Source organism: Urocitellus parryii, chromosome 15 (genome assembly GCF_045843805.1).
Source record: "Urocitellus parryii isolate mUroPar1 chromosome 15, mUroPar1.hap1, whole genome shotgun sequence".
Lineage (NCBI taxonomy): Eukaryota > Metazoa > Chordata > Mammalia > Rodentia > Sciuridae > Urocitellus > Urocitellus parryii.
This window is the reverse complement of record NC_135545.1, coordinates 47,915,979-47,936,107: the sequence shown is the minus strand read 5'-3', so window position 1 is coordinate 47,936,107 and position 20,129 is coordinate 47,915,979. Positions and strand designations below refer to the sequence as shown.

Below are 20,129 nucleotides of genomic sequence, written 5' to 3'. Positions count from 1 at the left end.
CCCACCACACCCAGCTCCTAGTGCCTTCTTACCCCACTGTTTCTGATGAGGATTCAGCTATGAATCTTGAGCCCCCAGCATATGATGAGCAAGTGCTTTTCCTGTTTGCCCAACTTTCACTTTGCCTATTGACAGCTTGTCTTTGATGCATTCAGACATGCCATTTATGTTACATGGAGTTTGTTGAACTCATGTTGGGTCAGTTTTGCCCATTCTTTACCATATCCCACAATCTGGAAATCTCAGAGGCCAGGTCACACAGTTAACCATGTCAGAGCAATATAAGAGCAGAACAATGTTGTCACATATTGAGTCTCATAAAAACAAAACAAAAACCTGTTATTTCCCATTTTCAAGCAAGTAGGTGGATGTCATGATGATTAATTTTATGTGTCAACTTTCCAGGCCATTGTGGCCAAATATTTTTCAAACTCCAGTCAAGACACTGTTTGTTGTGAAGGTATTTTTTTTGGATGCGATTAACATTTAAATCAATAGACTTTGAATAGGGCAGATTACTCTCCATCACATGTTCAAGGTCTAAAGAGAAAAGACAAAGATCCCCTGAAATGAAGGAATTCTGCCTCTGCATTGTCTTTGAACTTGAGGTGGTAAATTCAGCTCTTCCCGGACTTTCCAGGCTCCTAGCCTTCCCTCCAGATTTCAGACTTGCCAACTTCTACGATCACATCTGCCAATTCCTTAAAATAAATCTCACTTTCTCTTTCACTTTTCTCTGTGTATATATTTCTTTGATTCTGTTTCTCAAAAAAATTCTAATATGGGCTGGGGATGTGGCTCAAGCGGTAGCGCGCTCACCTGGCATGTGTGCGGCCCGGGTTCGATCCTCAGCACCACATACCGACAAAGATGTTGTGTCCGCCCATACCTCTCCCTCTCTCTCCCTCTCTCACTCTCTCTTAAAAAAAAAAAAATTCTAATATGGAGGTTTAAGAAAGGCAAATGCACAAGGTCATACACCAACAGAGAGGCAACAGTGGCAATCAGGTCCAGGCCCGGTCATGCTCTTCACCAAACAGGACGCTGAGGGCCTGAGTCAGATGATGCCTCAGAACTCCTGCAGGGTCTCAGGATCCCTGACTTAGCAGAGCCTTTCATGGGAACCTGCAGCTAGAGAAAGAGTACAGCCCTCTTGTCAAGGCTGCCCAAAGGAGCCTCATCTCATTGCCTCCTATGTTTTAGAAACCACATGGGGTGATCAACCTTTGGAGGGAGATTTTATTAGTCAGACTTGGGTTTCTAATTAAACCAGTCAATGCAATGGGAGGGGCTGTGAACCTGGGAAACCTCAAGTCATAGGCCCCAGCGCCACCTACTGGTCAATACATGTGGGCAAATGCATTCAGCAAATCCCATTTGGTCTGTGAAGCAATTCCAGCATGATCTTCATGGCAAACATTTAAAAACCTTAAAACCATTAAAATTTTTTCTTTCTTTTTTTTAAAGAGAGAGAGAGAGAGAGAGAGAGAGAGAGAGAGAGAGAGAATTTTAATATTTATTTTTTAGTTTTGGGCAGACACAACATCTTTGTTTGTATGTGGTGCTGAGGATCGAACCCGGGGCCGCATGCATGCCAGGCGAGCGCGCTACCGCCCGAGCCACATCCCCAGCCCAAAAAATTTTCAACCTTGAAAAATTTCAAAGATTTTTTTGTCTCTATTTTACCCCCCCTTCTTTTATTTCATCATCTGTGAAATGCAGGCACAGTGCAAGGTGTTCCAGTTTCAAAGAGACCCAGCCAGTAGGGAAGACATGGAAAGACACATTAGGAAAGAGTACAGAGGGACACCAGAGGAGGCCTGTTCTCCTGGGACAGGAAAAACTCCACTGAGGAGATGAAAGGGTCCGGGGCTGAGTTTTTGCCAGACAGAGGACAAGTTGGGGGTTCTATAATTCTAAATTGGGAACTTTCCCAGTGGCAAATGCCTATCTCCCCAGCAGTTTAGGAGGCTGAAGCAGAAGGATTACAGCAACTTGGTAAGATCCTGTCTCAAAATTTAAAATGAGTTCAAACTCCAGTACCACACATACACATGAACACACACACACACACACACATGAACACACACACACACACACACACAAAAACAACAACAACAAAAAAAACAAATTGAGAAGTTTCCGTATCACAGTAGGATAGGTGCCAGGAGGGCATACTGGTGAACATACTGGATATGGAAGACATCTCTGTGAGGCTCCAGAACAGGATGCCAGATGAGATCCATCCCCCAATGGGGGAGAATGACCTGGATTCAGCTCCGGCATCATATCCAGGGTTGTCTGCACACCCTGAAGCACCAGTGCCAGCCACATGATGAGATGATCTGAGAAGGATAAACATGAAAGAGATTACCATCGGAGTAAGGCATGACAAATCCCAACTACAGAAGTGAGCAGGGACATCGTGGCAGAATAGACATGAGATGGTGAGGAAATGGACTCTGTCATGTGGGCTGAGGACCTGGAGGTGGAGGCAGAGGTGAGAAAGGAGATGCCAGGAGATTCCCATGTTTCTGGCTTGATTCACTGTTCATGAAACTGAAAGGAGATTCGGAAAACAGGATGAAGAGACGATTGCAGACATGTTAGCCTGCAGGATTCTCAGTGAAGCAGCTCAACAATTATTTGGAGAAACAGAATAAAGACCACTGAGTTCAAAACTTGAAACAAATAAAGAATTCCTTTATTTGAGCTGCAAAAAAAATGTCTACATAATAAACCAGCCCAGAAGTCAGTGCCAGAAGTCTGAAACTAGACATTGGGTGTCATACTTGCAGATCTGTGGGTGACTGCATGTGGCCTGCCTACTTCTGTCTCTGACTTGGATCATCAGGCTTGGCTCTAGGCAGAGTGCAGGTCTGTTTCATGCAGCTCTCAACCTCTGATTCAGTGGCTACTCAGAATGTTTTTGAGATGACTGGCAAGGGTTATGAAAATGCATAGTGCCTGCAGACTCGCCCACTGTGGCTTCTGCCCACCTTAAGGAAAATGGTCACGTGGATGGCGGACTGGAAATATGCTTCACCATGTCATGCACTGCAAAGTCACCTGGCAGGAGGGAATGAGAAACTGAAGACAATATCCAATCATCCAGGCCAGTCGGCTGTTTCCTGTTACATCATCAGCTCTCTTTTGCCACTCTGTTTCCAGTCACTGGGTCACTCCAGCCTCAGATTCCCTCCTGGTCATCTGACTTATGGTATAATGCAATGATCATGATTCAGCTGGGCAGCCTTGGCCTGTACGACTTTTGAGAATTCTGTTCCCAGTTCTTCCTTACTAGCTGTGTGGCCCGGGAGGGTCAAGCTGCATCTGAGACTACATTGTCTGCCCAAAGCTACCTTCTAAGATTGTCATAAAAATTAAATAGGCCAGGTCTGGGGATGTGGCTCAAGCTATAGTGCACTCGAATGGCATGCATGCGGCCCGGGTACGATCCTCAGCACCACATACAATCAAAGATGTTGTGTCCGCCAAATACTAAAAAATAAATATTAAAATTTAAAAAAGTTAAATAGGCCAGGGGCTGGGTTGTGGCTCAGCAGTAGAACGCTCGCCTTGCACGTGCAAGACCCTGGGTTCGATCCTCAGCACCACATAAAAAAATAATAAGTGAAATAAAGGTGTTGTGTCCAACTACAACTAAAAAATAAATATTAAAAAAATTAAATAGGCCAGGTGCAGTGGCACATGCCTATAATCCCAGCAGCTCAGGAGACTGAAGTAGGAGTATCTTAAGTTCAAAGCCAGCCTCAGCAATTTAGTGAGGTCCTGAGCAACTCAGCAAGACTGTCTTAAAATAGAAAATTTTAAAAAAGGCTGGGAATGTGGCTTAGTGGTTAAATGCCCCTGGGTTTAATTCCTGATACCCCCCCCCAAAAAAAAGAAAGAAATATTTTGTTCTTCAGTCTTATTGATTCCAATTCGCTCAAAGGATATTGTTTTAGATTCCTCAGACAATTCTAAGGCAGCATCCTTGGTCTGTGCCATGATATTTAGCTCTTACTTGAATAGGTCACTCTTTCACATGTTAAAACACTTACAAGAGCTGGGCATGGCACACCTGTAATCCCAGCAACTCAGAAGGCTGAGGCAGGAGGATTACAAGTTTGAGGCCAGCCTAGCAATTTTGTGAGTTCCTGTCTCAAAAAAAAAAAAAAAATGGAAAAAGAAAAAGGGCTGGGAATGCGGCTCAGTGGTTAAGCACTCCTGGGTTCAATCTCCAGTACCAAAAAATAAAAAATAAAAATAAAAACTTGCAGGTGAGTCCTGCTTTTCATCATTTTTTCTATTTTTCTTGTTACTGGGGATTGAATGCAGGAGCACTTTACTACTGAGCTACATCTCAGTTCTTTTTATTTTTTTATTTTGAGTTAGGGTGTCCTTAGTTGCTTAAGGTCTAGCTTGGTTCCTGAGGCTATCCTTGAACTTGGAATCCTCCTGCTTCAGCCTCCTAAGTCACTGGTATTATAGACATGAGTCACTAAGCCTGGGTCATTATTTCTCAAAAGTACATTGAGAATATACTTTCCTAAGCCTCACTTTCCGTGGTGAAGTAGGGACACTGTCACTTACAAGCCTTGGGCTTAGTTCTGGCACACAGCCTGGCCATGAAGCACACTGTACTATCATTTTGCTTGATCCAGACTCTAATAGCTGCATGACACTCAGCAGGGCAGCTACAAGTGCACTGTGGTTGCGGCAGGGAAGGTGGGGATAGTGAAAAGGCACTCGCTGCTTCTCTTCCCACAGGTATGAGCAAGAACACACATCCCCCATTTTCCACACAAACATGGACTCAGATATACATGAGCAGTGGGTCATGTCACATTGGTACTGGGAATCAACAGCAGGCAGGTTGTTAAGTGTAGTGACAGCAATAATAACTACAGAAAGAGGGTGGAGGTGCTCCTATCCCACTCACAGCAGCACTGCAAGGAGTGTCAAATTAAAGCCTGCATCTTCTTTACCTCAGTTTCTAAATTTTTTGTTTTTGTTTTTGGTACCAGGGACGGAACCCAGGGGTGCTTAACCACTGAGCCATATCCCCAGTCCTTTTATAAAAAAAATATTTATTTTTTAGTTGTAGTTGGACACAATACCTTTATTTATTTTTATGTGGTTCTGAGGATCGAACCAAGGGCCTCGCACATGCTAGGTGAGCGCTCTACTGCTGAGCCACAACTCCAGCCCTCCCCAGCCCTTTTTATATTTTATTTAGAGACAGGGTTTCACTAAGTTGCTTAGGTTCTCACTAAGTTGCTGAGGCTGGCTTTGAACTTGTGATTCTCCCGCCTCAGCCTCCCAAGCCACTGAGATTACAGGTGTACATCACCATGCCTGGCTTCAAATTCTTTCTTACACTTTGGTTTCACAGGTACAAATGGTTTTATATACATCATTTACACTTTGTGATTACAAATACATACACTGTACCAAGTTAATGTGGTGGAAGAACATTTCACAATTGGACAAAGCATGAGGAAGTGTTTATTCATTTTCACACCTAATAACATAATAGAAAACACTGAAACCCAGCTGGCTAGAAATACAGCACACAGTGTTGATATTGTGTTCACAGAAGGCAGAAGTGTTCTGATCCTGAGTGTCCAATATCACCAAGGCTCTAGAGACAGGTTCCATTTAATGAAGTGACTAGAATGCCTTCAGAATGGACATGCTAACTCTGCAGGAACAGAAGGGGCCTAAGCCAAACTGCACACTTTCAAACACAAGGAATGAGTCACAGTAAATTACAATAATTACAATGCTGTTTTTTACATCCCAAGAATCGTGCTCCAAGCTCCAGTTCTTAGTGTGCAAAGGAAATCCTGGCATGTATCTTTTGAAACAGATGATAAAAATATATCCTCGCTTCCTCTTATAATCTCAGGCCTTCACAGGAAAACAAGAAGGCAGAATATTTTGCAAAGGAGAAAAGTTAAATGCTCTAGGGGAGGGAAACATGGCTCAGAATTATAGTACTTTTCCTGCATGCAGAAGACCCCAGGTTCAATAGCCAAACACACACACACATATTAGGTGCATCCAAATTTCTTAAGAAAAATTATCCATATCATGCACCATGGCACACACCTGTCATCCCAGCAACATGGGAGGCTGAGGCAAGATATCAAACGTTCAAGACCAACTTGAGCAATTTAGCAAGGCCCTAGGCTACTTAGCAAGACCCTGTCAAGACCCTGGGGATGTAGGTAAAGTGCACCTGGAGTCAATCTCCATATATATATCCGTAAAAAATAATTATGAGAGAACATAGAAGACTCAACATCTACAATGAAAGAAAACCAATTTGGACTTTGCATTTTAAGGTGCAGAACCAATAATGGTGATGGGGGAGGGAAGTAGGAATGGTCTATTCAGCTCTGCACTACTTACTGCATGTAAACAGAAGGCAATCAACGTATTACTCTTACTTCATCCACTGTCCCTGCGGACACCATGTTTTTTCCCAAATCATATGCCTGCAAATGGCAAGAGCCATTTCCATTCACTTTTTCTAAGAAAGGAGAGACTTTCATGAAGAAAACTTGTGAAGTTTTTCTCCCAAAAGTTCCTCAGGGCATCAGGAATGGCTTCCCCAATGTTTCTGATGGGTCCATCTCTTCGTTTTCAGACAATTTGTGTTAAACCCTTAACTAGCATATGAAATGACTCATCAAGCACAGGAGTCCAGGTGCCTAGAATTTTCATTTATCAGAGGACCGAGGGCAGTTTGAGTCCTCCAGCAGGCAGACCTCACCCGGTGGGTTCATTGATGTGGTATAAGTTATGGAGCCTGTGGAATGGCATGGTTGACACCGGGTCCCTGCAGCTTTATTGCCACTTTCTAAGGACAGTAGGACCTCTTCCCTTGTGCTCTGCTGCACCCCAGGAACCAGCACAGTGCCTGGTTATGGCCAGGAAGCAAAACCCCCTCTGATTGGCTTGTGTGGTGAAAAGGGCTGGAATTCAAAGAATAGGACTAGGGATCATGCGAGGCCCGAGGTGCGGTCGGTGGGGACCGCACCATCTGCGTCTACGCAGTCCAAGTGACTGAGCGGCTCTTCCTCAGAGCCCGGACAAGCTCTGAGGAAGGAGCCACGGGTGAGGTCAGCAGGGAACTCTGGTTCGCTAATCGTGCCTCCGAGGCCTGGCCAGGCAGGCACGTCGGCTCTGGGGTCCGCTCTGCCAGAGCCTCGCCAGGAAGGCCAGAGGCAGCGGCGCGACCACCAGTCCTGGGCCTTCTAAGCGCTGGACTGGACGCTGCTCTAGGCAGCGGACCCACGGGCAGGACCATACACAGGCTTCGAGGTAAAAAGAACCCCCGAACCGCTCACGTTCGAGCGGGACCTGCAGCCCCAAGGTCGCAAACCGACTTGGAAAAACCCACACAGGCCCGGGGCCCAAGTTCTAAAACGGGGGCGGAGCCTCGCGAGACCCAAACAAGCCCACGTGGAAGGGGCGGGGCCACATCGGTGACGTCACTGCGCGCTCATGCGCAGCCGAGGTCGCGCGCCCGCCATATCCTTGCGGGGGGCCGTAAAGCGCGGAAGGTCGAGAGCCGCGTCTTCCCCGGAACTTTTTATTCCTCAGGCCCGCCCCTCTTCCCCCACCCGCTTCCAGCTCTCCCGCCCGCGGCGAGCCCCGCAACCGCCGTGCCGTGCCTCGCTTCGGGCGCAGTGTTGTTGAGCGCGGAGAGCGAGCGGCAGCTGAGGTAAGGAGTCAGCCGTGGGGTCGCTCTGGCTCTCTCGGCCCGCGCGGCCCTCGCGCCCCGGGACCCCCGTGTTGCCCGCTTCGCGCTTGCATCTGTCCCAGAAGCCGTCCCTTGGTCCCCCGCTGCCCGTGGGCTTCGCCTTGTTCTCCTGGAAAGACGCGTCCTGGCGTCAGTCCACCCGCGTTGTTCGTGCCTCGGGAGCCCGCGCCTGCTGTCCGGGCCTTCGCGCTGGCTCTTCCAGGTGCGCGCGTTTCAGCCCAACGCCCGCGGCGGCCCGCGGACCCCGCTGCATCTGGAAAGTGCACGCCCCTGCAGCGCAGTCTGCTCCCGGCGCGGCTAGCCCGGTCCCGCGTCTCCGCAGGTGAAATCGTTTTCCCGCCTTCACGCGCGTGGTCCACCTGTGCTTTGCTCACTCAGACTGCTGCAGCGTCTGGCAGAAGTTATCTGATGGTCTAGGCCAGGGCGGTGGGATTTCCTCCTAACGTGTGGCACTTTGGGACTGCTGTGTGTGATACTCGGTTGAGTCGGGAATCTGCAAGCCTCTTTTGCGCGTGCATTGAAAGCACAGTGTGCAGGGCTGGGGTGGAGAGTGGGAGAGGCCGAACGGTCCGTTTTCCGTGGTAGGGATTTGTGACTGACAAACTCTTGATCACCAGGTGCACTTGTTTAAAACTATAGCACCCTGGACCAAGGGATCAGAATCTCCAGAAGTGGAGCCTGGGGCTTTTGCTTTTAAATCGGTGTCTCTGGCAGTTCTGCGGAGACTGCTGAGTTCTGCTGTGGCAAATGTTGTGTTAGTCCACCTGTACTCACCAAAGTTTCCTTGTGACCAGCAGCCCACCTGTGCCTAATGCTGTAACTCGGGAGCTAGCTCGTCACCTTGCTGCTGTTGGTATAAGCAGATCTGAGCAGAACCAGGCTGTTCAGCAGGAGCTCCTGTCTGTATTACAGTCGTTTTCAAGAACTTTAAAACAAACTCTCTTTAAACCAGATGGTGTTTCATTTCTTTGTCATCTTCAGTATCTTTCTCACTGACTTTACCTCCTTTGCTGTCAAGCTTTTTTTTTTCTTCTTCCCATTTTTCTGCCAAACCTGCTGGAGGTTTTCTCTGGTGTCTTCTCTGTTTACTTTAAACTCTTCTTCCCTCACCTTTTCAGTCTCTTGAAGGTCATGATAAGCACAAGGTCAGCAGTCTCTTGGTTCTTATCACCTTGGGCTTTTAACATGGTTTATTCCAATTTGAAACTCCTCTCTTGTCATGTTTCTTCTGCTACCATTGCAATTCCATTTTTCCTCCTTGGGGATGGACCTTGGGTTCTGTCCTCATAGCTGTCCTGTCCTGGCTCATCTCCTTTTATTGGAAAGGTAGCAGGGAAGTGGTGATAAACAACAGGTTCTGGTGCCAGACTGGCAGGGTTTGAATCCTGGCTGTGCCCTCACCATGATACAGGAGGTTGGGTGAATCACTGCACATAATGTGTATCTCAGTTTCCTCAAAAGAAGAATAGAAATGATGATGATATCTACCTCGCAGGCTTGTGAAGATTCAGTATTATCTGCAGTGTCTGGCATATTGTAGCTTCCTGTAAAAATACTTAAAAAAAATTCAATTATCTCCATATCCCCCCAAATATGGGAACATAATCTTGAACTCTCCAGTCATCAATAATATTTTTCCTGTCTCCTTTGTTCTCTGTTCTGACTTACTCACAAGCCTGTTTCCCAGCTGCTGGTGTTGAATTCCCAGCATTTAACACTGGTCCCTAGGTGAAGTTAGTTTGTCCCTGCCTTGAGAGAGGTCATTTTAGATGGGGAATAGTAGCTACCAAGTAGAGTGCTTCTTAGCCATCAATTGCCCATTTTTTCTGCATTGTGATTTAGTTTTTGTGGCAACCATGTGAGGTAGATATTTCTAGTCCAGGTAGCAGCTGAGTACACTCCAAAAGGATTCAGTAAATTGCTCAAATTCATGCTAATGAGAGGTTGGGAAATTTTCTCACTTATCTTTCTGCCTTTAGAGGCTGGATTCCCCACTGTGATACTTTTAATTATTTCAGATAATTAAAAGCCATGCTAAAATGAAAAAAGAACAAGCCTAGGGAGCTTTTGTCCAGTGTTTAAGCTTTGCCCTCAGTCCAAAGTCAGAAAGAAATGTGAACAAGCATTGAACCCTGATTAGAAAGTTTGTTTTCCACAGGGACATGACAGTTCTATTTTCTGGGTATTCTAGGATTGAGCAAATGAGTAACTTTATGAGGTTAAAGGGAGCTTGGATTTTCAGTGTTAAGAGAAGAGTGTTACAGGGCTGGGGATGTGGCTCAAGCAGTAGCGCACTCGCCTGGTATGCGTGCAGCCCGGGTTCGATCCTCAGCACCACATACAAAGATGTTGTGTCCGCCGAAAAGTGAAAAATAAATATTTAAGAAAAAAAAAAAAGAGAAGAGTGTTACAATATGGAGGGGGATAACTGGAGCACCTGAGGTGGTTCATTGGAATTGAAAGTTTCAGTATTAAATCATTGTTTTTGAGTGTGTGAGGGTGGGAGGGGTTATATTCCAGCTCTGTCTGCTGAGAAGACTCAGAGATAATCCACCTCAATAGGGTGAGCACTCAGTTCCCAGGTCTTGGTTTTTAAAGAAATTCTTACCTGAAAAGAATCAGAGCTTCTTGAAGAAATGACTGATTCTGGGTTGAGACTAGGAAGGTATAGATTAGTGAGCCTGGAGCATCTGATTGTACAAGGAAGTAAGAAGTGGTCCCTAAGTGATGGGACATGCCAAAAATACACAGGAATGAGTTTAAAAGGACTCCTGGCCAAATTTTAAATTTTTATATATAATTTTTTTGAGACACTGGGAATTGAACTCGGCGCCTGCATATGTTTGGCAAAAGCTCTACCACTGAACTGCATCCCATCCCTTTTTATTTTTGTTTTGTAATAAGGTCTAACTAAGTTGCCAAGACTGGCCTTGAGCTAGCAATCCTCCTGCCTCAGCCTCCCAGTAACTGGGATTACAGATATATGCCACCATGCCTGACTTTCCTTGAGCAGGGAAAGACTCCATCATATACAATAGGAATTTGTGAGTCCATGTGGATAAAATAAGTACAAATTAAACTTGGAGAAAGGAAGAAGTAATGCTGGCATTCAGACTCATGCCAGGGCAACTCCAAGCCCATGCTCTTAACCATCCATATGGCTATTTCACTTGTGATTCTGAGGAGCGTAAGTTGGAAGACACCCAGATCTCGGGGTCTGAGGATTCCTGACTCCGTAAAGCCTTTAATGAGCAGCCAGCTGGAGGAAAGGGCTCATCTTGCTAAATTGCTGAGGCTGGCTTTGAACTTGTAATCCTCCTGCCTCGGCCTCCTGAGCCTCTGGGATTATAGGCTTGCTCTCAATACTTTTTTTTAACATAATACATTCATTTATTTATTTTCATGTGGTGCTGAAGATGAAGATTGAACCCAGTGCTTCACACATGTGAGGCAAGCACTCTGCCACTAAGCCACAATCCCAGCCCTTGCTCTCATTCTTTTAATGAAAGGCTGATGTAACTTGCATGGTTATCTATTAGCTGTAAGGGGCAAGAGTGGTTTGGTGGTTATATTCAGAGATGCAAAGTGAGAGATTGTGAAAAGCTAGAGAGAGATAGGAAAAAAGATCAGGGAGTGGGTGCTTTTTTCACAGAGGTGGTGGTGGTCTATTTGGGGCTAGTGTCTCCTAGAGAAAGCAATAACATTGATTATTTTTAGCAATGTAGAGTTCCCTTTAGGAACTTTACATTGGAATTGTTGGTGTACATTTGAGAAGAAACCAAAAAGTATAACAAGATTATGGGCTAAGCAGATAGTTCAGAAAGAAAAGCAAAAATGTTCTATGTCACCAAGCGTGGTGTCACATACCTGTAATCCCAGTGGCTAGGAAAGCTGAGACAGGAAGAGCTCGAGTTCAAAGCCAGCCTCAGCAAAAGTGAAGTGCTAAGCAACTTGGTGAGACCCTGTCTCTAAATAAAATATAAAATAAGGCTGGGGATGTGGCTCAGTGGTTGAGTGCCCCTGAGTTCAGTCCCCAATACCATCTACCCAAAATGTCCTGTGTCCAAATTGTTGTAGGACAGGCAACCCCTGGATATCAGTGGAATGGCAGTTTAGTATATGGCGTGAAATCGTCTCCAACCTTGAAGACTTTGGTTGAGGCAGTGTTGTTTGGGATGATGTCATCTCCAGTGGTAAGATTTTGGTTCAGTGTGATGTCGTCTAGGAATTGGGGTGTCCCTTTCAAGCAGGTACCCACTTCAGTTGATGTGGGTCCTAGCATTTATCATAATTGGTTGAAACTATGGTCTCCTGGAGAGTGTGGGCACTGGATATAGATCATTGGAAGCATCCAACCTAGTAATTAGACCAGCAGTCAACAGAATTGTATGGGTTTGTTTTTTGGTACAAGTTTTTCTTCAAATGGGTCCCCTAACATGAGCAGCTGCCTGATATGTGGCACAATGAGACCCATGAGTAGGTATGCCCTTAATCTGGCCTGTAACCTCAGGTCAGATGGGATTGAGATGGATAATTTAATAATTAGGTTAAGTCTGGGCACAGGCGAGCATGCCAGGCGAGCGTGCTACCGCTTGAGCCACATCCCCAGCCCCCTTATCCTTTATTTTGAAACAGAGTCTAAGTTGCTGAGGCTGGTGTCAAATTTAGTAATCCTTCTGCCTCAGTCTCCAGAGTCAATGAGACTGCAGGCATGTGCTACCGCACCTAGTTATCTGTGATTTTATTTTATACTTTGGTATCTGGGAGGCATGATTCCAAGAGGGTTTTTTTTTTAATATTTTTTTAGTTGTAGTTGGACACAATATCTTTAATTTTTAAAAAAATGTTTAATTTTTAGTTATAGGTGGACACAATATCTTTATTTTATGTGGTGCCGGGGATCGAACCAGAGCTTCTCACGTGCTAGGCAAGCGCTCTACCTCTGAGCCACAACTCCAGCCCCAGGAGGGTTTTTTGTTGTTGTTGTTGTTTAAATCTTGAAGGGGACAATTTTGAGGTACTGTCCCAATACTTTTTATCATAAATGTGCCAATGGGAGCATCCAGTGCTATGACAGCTGTCCGAAGTTAGGCTAAGTATGTTTTTTTCTTTATTAGGGACATCCTGACTAAAGGATGAAGTCCATGAAGCTCCAATATGTATGATGATTGGCAGTACTGTTAGCAGAGTCCATGAACTCCCATTGCTGTTCTCTCACTTAATATCAAGATGTTTTCCACATTGCCAGAAGGTGTGAGGCAGAGCTGATCTCCATCCCCCTAGCAAGGGACTGAACATGGGAAAGCATCCACTTCTGCAGGGAGAATAATGCCCAGGTTTGCTTCTATCTTGTAAAGAGGCCTTGTTGAGCCTCTGGAGTGCTGTTTCAATGACAAAACAAAACAGCTGGACATGCTCACAGGCTTAGGATCTATGGGAGCCTCTTTCCAAGAGAGCCAGTTGGTGCCAGTCATATGTTTTAATAGGTACAGCATTAGGCCAAGAAAATGGTATCTTGCATTAGAAGCCCTGGGACAGTTAATGGCTATCACTCTGTAAGAGGCATTACACAAAGCAACCAATGAGTCTATCATAAAGAAACTGTTATTTGGCGCGGGGGGTGGGGGTGGGGGTGGGGTGGGGTGGGGGGGTGTGTGTGTGTGTGTGGAGGGGTGTGTGGGGGGTGGGGGGTGGTACTGGGAATTTAACCCTGGGGCACTTTTACCACTGAGCTACTTCCCCAACCCTTTTTGAGAGTCTCACTAAATTGCCTAAGCCCTTGTATTTGTGATCCTCCTGTCTCAGTCTCTTGAGTTGCTGGTATTATAAGCATGCCCTTTTTTTTTTTTTAATTTTTAAGTTGTTGATGGATCTTTATTTATTTGTATGTGGTGCTGAGACTCGAACCCAGTGCCTCATGCATGCTAGGTAAGCGCTCTACCACTGAGCCACAACTCCAGCCCCATGCATGCACTTTTGAGAACACTCATAGGAATGCCTGTCAATTTTAATTTAGAAAATTCATAAATGAGGAATGTTGTTACCAAAACTCAAAAGTACTAAGAAGCATTGAACTGCAATATCCTTAATTCATGTATCAAATTAATCTCCTTCAAGAAGGATATCCTCATTGTAATATTGTACCTGAGCTCCTTGAGGAGTTAGATGTCATCAAGATCTAGTCTAGTTTGCATGTGATGGCAAAGCTGTAGAGGTCTCCTGTGGGTAAATCAGACAGTTGTATTGTGCCCCTTCAGAGGTGGAGGCAAACTGCAATTGAGAGACTGTTGAAATAGCCACTAACAGAACAGGTTAGCCAGTTCTGTGAGGGCATAGTGTTCACCAGTTGTTGACTGAATAGAATCAGTCCTTTTAGTGTTATGTATCAGATGTGGGGCTTTAGTGGGTTGCAGTTGAGGAAAAGTAGTGGGAATAATCTTTTTAAAGAGTTGATTAATAGGATTTAATCCTTGAATGTCCCATTTCAACTTACATTGGGCTATACTGTCTGTCTTGTCTATCTTATCTGGGGACTTAGGTACTTAAGTTATTAAGCCAATTTTAAGTGCCCAAATTTTTTTCTAAGAGCATCTATGTCCAGTATAGAATATTTTATTTTATTTATTTATTTTTAAATAAACTGGTTTTCTTTTTTTTTAGAGAGAGAGAGAATTTTTTTAATATTTATTTTTTTTTTAGTTCTCGGCAGACACAACATCTTTGTTGGTATGTGGTGCTGAGGATCGAACCCAGGCCGTGCACATGCCAGGCGAGCGTGCTACCGCTTGAGCCACAACCCCCAGTATAGAATATTTTATAGCAATGGATATGTGACTGGGGAATTAAGCAAAGCTATAGTATATGTAGTATAGTATATATAGTGTAGTATTGTATAGTTGTGTGTGTGTATATATATATACCCACAATACCATATATATATATATAAATAAAATAGTGAGGTATATTCATTTGAAAATATATTTACTTTCTCAGGATTAGGGGCAGAGTGTTCCAATTAGTGGATTCCGCCCCCCGACTCCTTGATTTGGTAGTCTCCAAAAGTGGCAGTTTCTCTTTTTTAAAAGCTTTTACTCCCTGAAGCCAAAGTTTTTTTTTTGTCTGGTTGGTTGGTAGGAGGGAGAGGGAAGAGGCCCAGTGCCTCCAAATGGTAGTCTCTCTCTGGGGCTCCCCCCACCCCTCAAGATAATTAATCTTTTTTTTTTTTTTTTATTTAAACAGTCTTTAGAATGGCTGATCTTTCTAGATGGCTAGAAACATTTTGCGCTCTTTTCTCTTTGGATGTATACCTGAAAAGTTCCTGGTAGTTCTGAGTAGTGTTGTTATTTTTAATGTTGACTTTTTAAAGTATTTTAGTTGTTGAAAGGCTTTATATTATTCATTTATTCATATGCAGTGCTGAGAATCAAACCCAATGCCTCACACTTGTTGAGCAAGCACTTTAGCAGAGCCACCATCCAGTCCCCTGAGTAGTTTTATTTATTTATTTTTTAAATTTTTTAATATTTTTTTAGTTTTCAGCAAACACAACATCTTTGTATGTGGTGCTGAGGATCGAACCCGGGTCGCACGCATGCCAGGCAAGCGCGCTACCACTTGAGCCACATCCCCAGCCTAAGTAGTTTTATTTTTACCTTATGAATTGTTACTGGAAAAGTTAGGGAATAACCTTGGTGTATAGCAGGCAGCCACTTCCTTTACAAGGTGTCCCTGTTGATTTCCGTGGGCCCAGGATCATTTGCCAGCACAATCATTTTATTAAGATTTGGTTCCATGCTCAGGATGGACCAGGTGCCTAGAGATTTGATCCATGTTGCCCCCTCGGGTTAGGGAACAAGTTGCAGTAACAGAAAGGAATGTAGCAGCAGAAGAGCCACCAGCTCTGAGCTGTGTGTGGCCTGCAGGTGTCATGTAAGAAAGAAAATCTTTAGGTCCTATGGATGCTCATATGTAGAAATGCAAAAAATGGTTGGATAAGGTGATTCTTCTCCTGGGGGTAAGAATACACCCTTGTCTTCCACACCAACAGAAGCTCTTAGCTAATGGTTTTATATACAGTGCTCGTCCCTTATGATGGAAAACACAAGGACATGGCAAGAGAAATTAAAATGTCTTTATTCATTTACATACTTAGTACCATGAAAAGAAAATCGGTTGAAATCCAGCTGGTTACAAAGTGCACATTATTTATGCCACATTCATGGAGGGCAGAAATGCTCGTCACCCTATGTACCCAAAGTCACCTGGGCTCTTGAGAAAAGAGCCCTTTACTCAAGCACCTAGAGTGTCTTCAGGATGATGTGCTAACTCTTTATAGGAACAGAGAGGGCTGATCTGAACTGCACACTTAAAACACAAATGAGTTATGTTACTTAACAGTGGTGTTAGACATCCCAAGAGTTGACCAGAGTAATTGTGAACTACATGGCTAGAAAATTCTTCGCAGAAATGTGCTGTAGAACTCTACCTACATCACGCCCATTTTTTTCTGAGGAATGAGACGGGGGGGGGGCGGGGGGGGCTGTGAAGGAAACCCACAGACTGAAATGAACCTTCCCTCTCCCATTCTTCCTTACCTTCATCTGCCACTTGACATTCTGGAGTGTAAGGCACTAGAACTGGGCTCGGAGAAAAAACTCTAAACTCCAGTTCTTGGTGTGCAAAGGAAATCCTGGCATAGATGTGAAACAGATGCTAAAAATATTCTCTTCTCCTCTTATAGTTTCTGTCCTTCATGGACAGGAAAACAAGGAGGCAGAAGATGTTTGCAAAGGATTAAAAACAGGTGCATCTAAATGTGAGGAAAAATAGCCTGTGAAGAAATGCATAATTCTTAAAGAGATGCAGACACTATGCTCATGAAAATCAAGAATCCTATACAGGGAACAACTCTGTCTAATGGACAATGAGAAGGCAAAGACAAAAATCGATCTTAGGAAAAACAGTGCGTTGGTAGTTACAAGGGACTAATAGCAAGTCCCAATCTGACATGAATCGGGGGCCTTACAACTCAGCACCTTGAAGTGGAGGCCAAAAAAAGAGGTGGTGGACGGAATGTGGTGCTGCCCATCAGACTCAGAACTCACTCGCTACTTCCTGCATGTACACATGGTGTGGTTAGAAGTCCAAGAGCAAACTACTTCATCTACCATTTCAATCTATTCACCTGCTTCTCCTTAATTCATATGCCTGCTGATAAAGGTAAAGATGTTCATTTTGAACTTAATAAAATGCTACTCAGTATTTGTGAGAGGCATGTTGGGAATGGAATGCAGAAGGAAACCTAAAGTGGCAAAAGATTATTCTTCAGTATTAGCCACTGGTGACCAGAGCTTTTAGATATCAAAAAGGACCCCTGTTAACTATCCTAGCCTAGAAGTAGTAGATATGGAAATAAACCTTGTAACTCACTTCTGAAAGCAGTCTGATGCAATTGTTCTAGGATAGACCCCAGGCCTGGTACTAACACTGTAAAAGATTCCCTTCTGTCTCAGATTCTCTTAAGGATGATGAGGGTATATTCAAATGTCAGCAAATTTGTTTATATGCCAGAGGATAAACAGAACCAGAAATCGGGGCCATCTCAGGAAGCAAAGCACACTTTCAGGAAGCTCCTACCATTCATTCCTATATTGCCACTGTCAACCATGAGGAAAGAGGCTAACATTTCAAATGTATGGAGTACACTGTGAGAGCTCAAGCTTTATTTTTCATGTTTTACTTTCTTGGTAGCAAAAAGCAAGCAAGCAGGTAAAATTCTTGGTGAGTACAGGAGAGAGAACCAGGAATGGCACCCCTCCAGGTGAGAGCCAAGCTGAAGTGGCTGGGCTCCAGTGCTGCAGAAATGAAGCTAGGTTTAACCAATGAGCTAATTGATCCCTGTGTTCATGGCCTGATGTGAATCTTCCACATTAGGCAGGTGGAGAGACCCCTGGAAGAATACTAGAAATATAGTGGTAACTGTTCATTTTGGAGCCTGTTCTGCCCACGAGAAGTTGCTATGTGACTGCCACACAAGATTAAATGATATCAAGTAGACAAAGCAGTTAGCTCTTATCCCTTTTTGCTCTTAAAACTTTCTGACTTCAGTGCCCATGTCATGGCAGAGAAATCTTTCCAATGCAGCTTCAAGTGACTGCGGCAGTGCTGAGAAACAGGATTTCCTATGGCACAAGGAGCCAGGGGGTGGGGTTGTAGCTCAGTGGTAGAACTCTTGCCTAGCATGTGTGAGGCACTGGGTTCGATCCTCAGCACCATGTTAAAAAAAATATATTGTTGTGGATGGACACAATACTAACAGAAAGCCAGAGGAAGTACTTAAAGATATTTCAAGGACAAGGATTAAAAAACTTTGCAACACTGGGTGATCTCTTTTGAGGGCAACATAATTTTCGTTCCTGGATTCAACAATAATTTGCTGACAAGATAAAAGCCCCACCACCACAGAAAGAAAAAAGTATGCAACCACCTAAAGCTAAAGTCTACAATTCCTCAAACTAACTGGCTTCCTAGGGTGAGGTGTCACTCCAGGCAAATCTATATAGCACCACCATCCATCCAAGGAGAAAGTGATATACTAAATGATGTTTTGGTTGTTGGGCCTTTTTCCTACAGCCATACCTCAAGATCTAATGCTTCTACTGACTATTTAAGAGCCCAGAATGCTTGTAACATCTATTATGCTTATGACACAGAGGCAAAGTAGTTATGCTAGGGAACAGTCTGTTCAGAGCACTCACAGTAGGACCAAATTTTTTAAAAATTTAGATTTATAATACCTATGTTTGAACCGAGAGGATATTCTTAAAGTGACAAAGAAAATTTTCCATGTAGGGCACTGAAGGCTCAAAAGATCAGCACCTCACCAGAGTCCTAGGAGTATGGCTGCTACTTATGGAGGAGGTTTTTCAAAGCACTTGTCCTGTTCCATCATCCCCTCCCAGCAAGATTAGTACTGCCTGTTGGCTCAAAAGGAGAGGATTGTGATATCAGCAATAGGAGGTAAGGATTTCCCTAGTTAAATCATGCAGTGACTGTTTTGGATACATCATCAGATATTCCCTCCTACTTAAGGAGGAAGCAAATTAATTTAACAATAATTAGCTAGAAATCAAGTCCTAAAATCTACAGTGAATACACTTCTGATAATATTTCTATTTGAATGACAGAATGGCATTCCCCAATTTTAAACTAAAGGATTTGCTTTTATCCAATTTGGAACATCATACATGGTTAACACACTTTCTATATGTAACAGTTAAAGAGCAAATTTATCTTCACATACTGTCTGTGTATAAACCAAGAATTTCTTTTTGATTTAATTCCAAGTAAATTTTCATTTACAAAGAGGAGTTTGGAGGGTGGAAAGTATGTCAGCCAGCTCCTTTGCTAAAGGTCTCTTTCTGCTCTCCTAAGTCCAATAGCTCCTGTTTCCCTGCTTAGTTTTCCAGCACAGAAACACGTCTTGCTCCTCTTCCCAGAAGCAGCATGTCTTGGCTAAATACACATTTGCTCTAATCATATGCGCTTAGAGTAAATCAATTAAGACCCCTTCCACCCAAAAAAGATGGGACAGTGAAGTCTGTCATCAAGTAGGAATTGTCAAACTGGTCTGAGTGGGTAACAGATCCCACAGAAATAGCAGAGCAAGTGGACACCTGAGAATTTTAAGTTGCTCTAAAGAAATGAAAGGATCTCCTTTAATATAGAATTAACAAAATGTATGCTTCCAAGATGTCAAGACAGCGAGGCTACAGCTGAATTAAAATTTCTAATAGCAGTTTGTTCATATGAAAGGGGAAGTGACGTTTTGGGGCTATATTATATAGTGTGACATCTTTATATAGTCTGACATCTAAGTTCTACCTTTAGAAAATAGAGACACTGATTGAAAATGTGCAGGGTACTTTTAGCCATCTGCATTCCAAAAGCCAGAGATGGACAGCTGTGTAGAAGGAAAACAGTGCTCCAGCTAACCTACATCCACTGTACTCAGAACTCTCAATGGAGCCACATGGTCAGCTCTGTTCCCCACCAGGGAGACATAGAGCTTGGGTTCTAGTAGCGCTCTGGCACTCAGTATGAATAGCAAAGTTTGGTTATTCACCTAAGACAATCCACCTAAACTTTCCCTCCCTGCTCTAAAGGGAGAGCAGTGTATGCTGAGTTTGTGAGCAGAGGTGAGGCTGAGCTAGGGGTCACTTTAATAAAAAGAAAGGCAATATTTTAGAGGATTGTATACCTCCTGAAGTCAGACCCTTTCAGTTGGGAAAAGCAACACAAAAGGCAACAAGGTTTTTCTCTAACACTGGCATATTTGTTTTTTCTCAAACAA

At 43.9% G+C, this 20,129-nt stretch overlaps 1 long non-coding RNA gene across 1 annotated transcript; it reads left to right on the top strand.

Moving 5' to 3' along the window:
* The first annotated feature begins 7,544 nt into the window (after nucleotides 1-7,544).
* Nucleotides 7,545-20,117, top strand: LOC144250422 (uncharacterized). Its single transcript, XR_013342488.1, has 2 exons — nucleotides 7,545-7,738; nucleotides 18,629-20,117. It is a non-coding gene; the product is annotated as an uncharacterized LOC144250422 (long non-coding RNA).
* The last annotated feature ends 12 nt before the right edge of the window (nucleotides 20,118-20,129 follow it).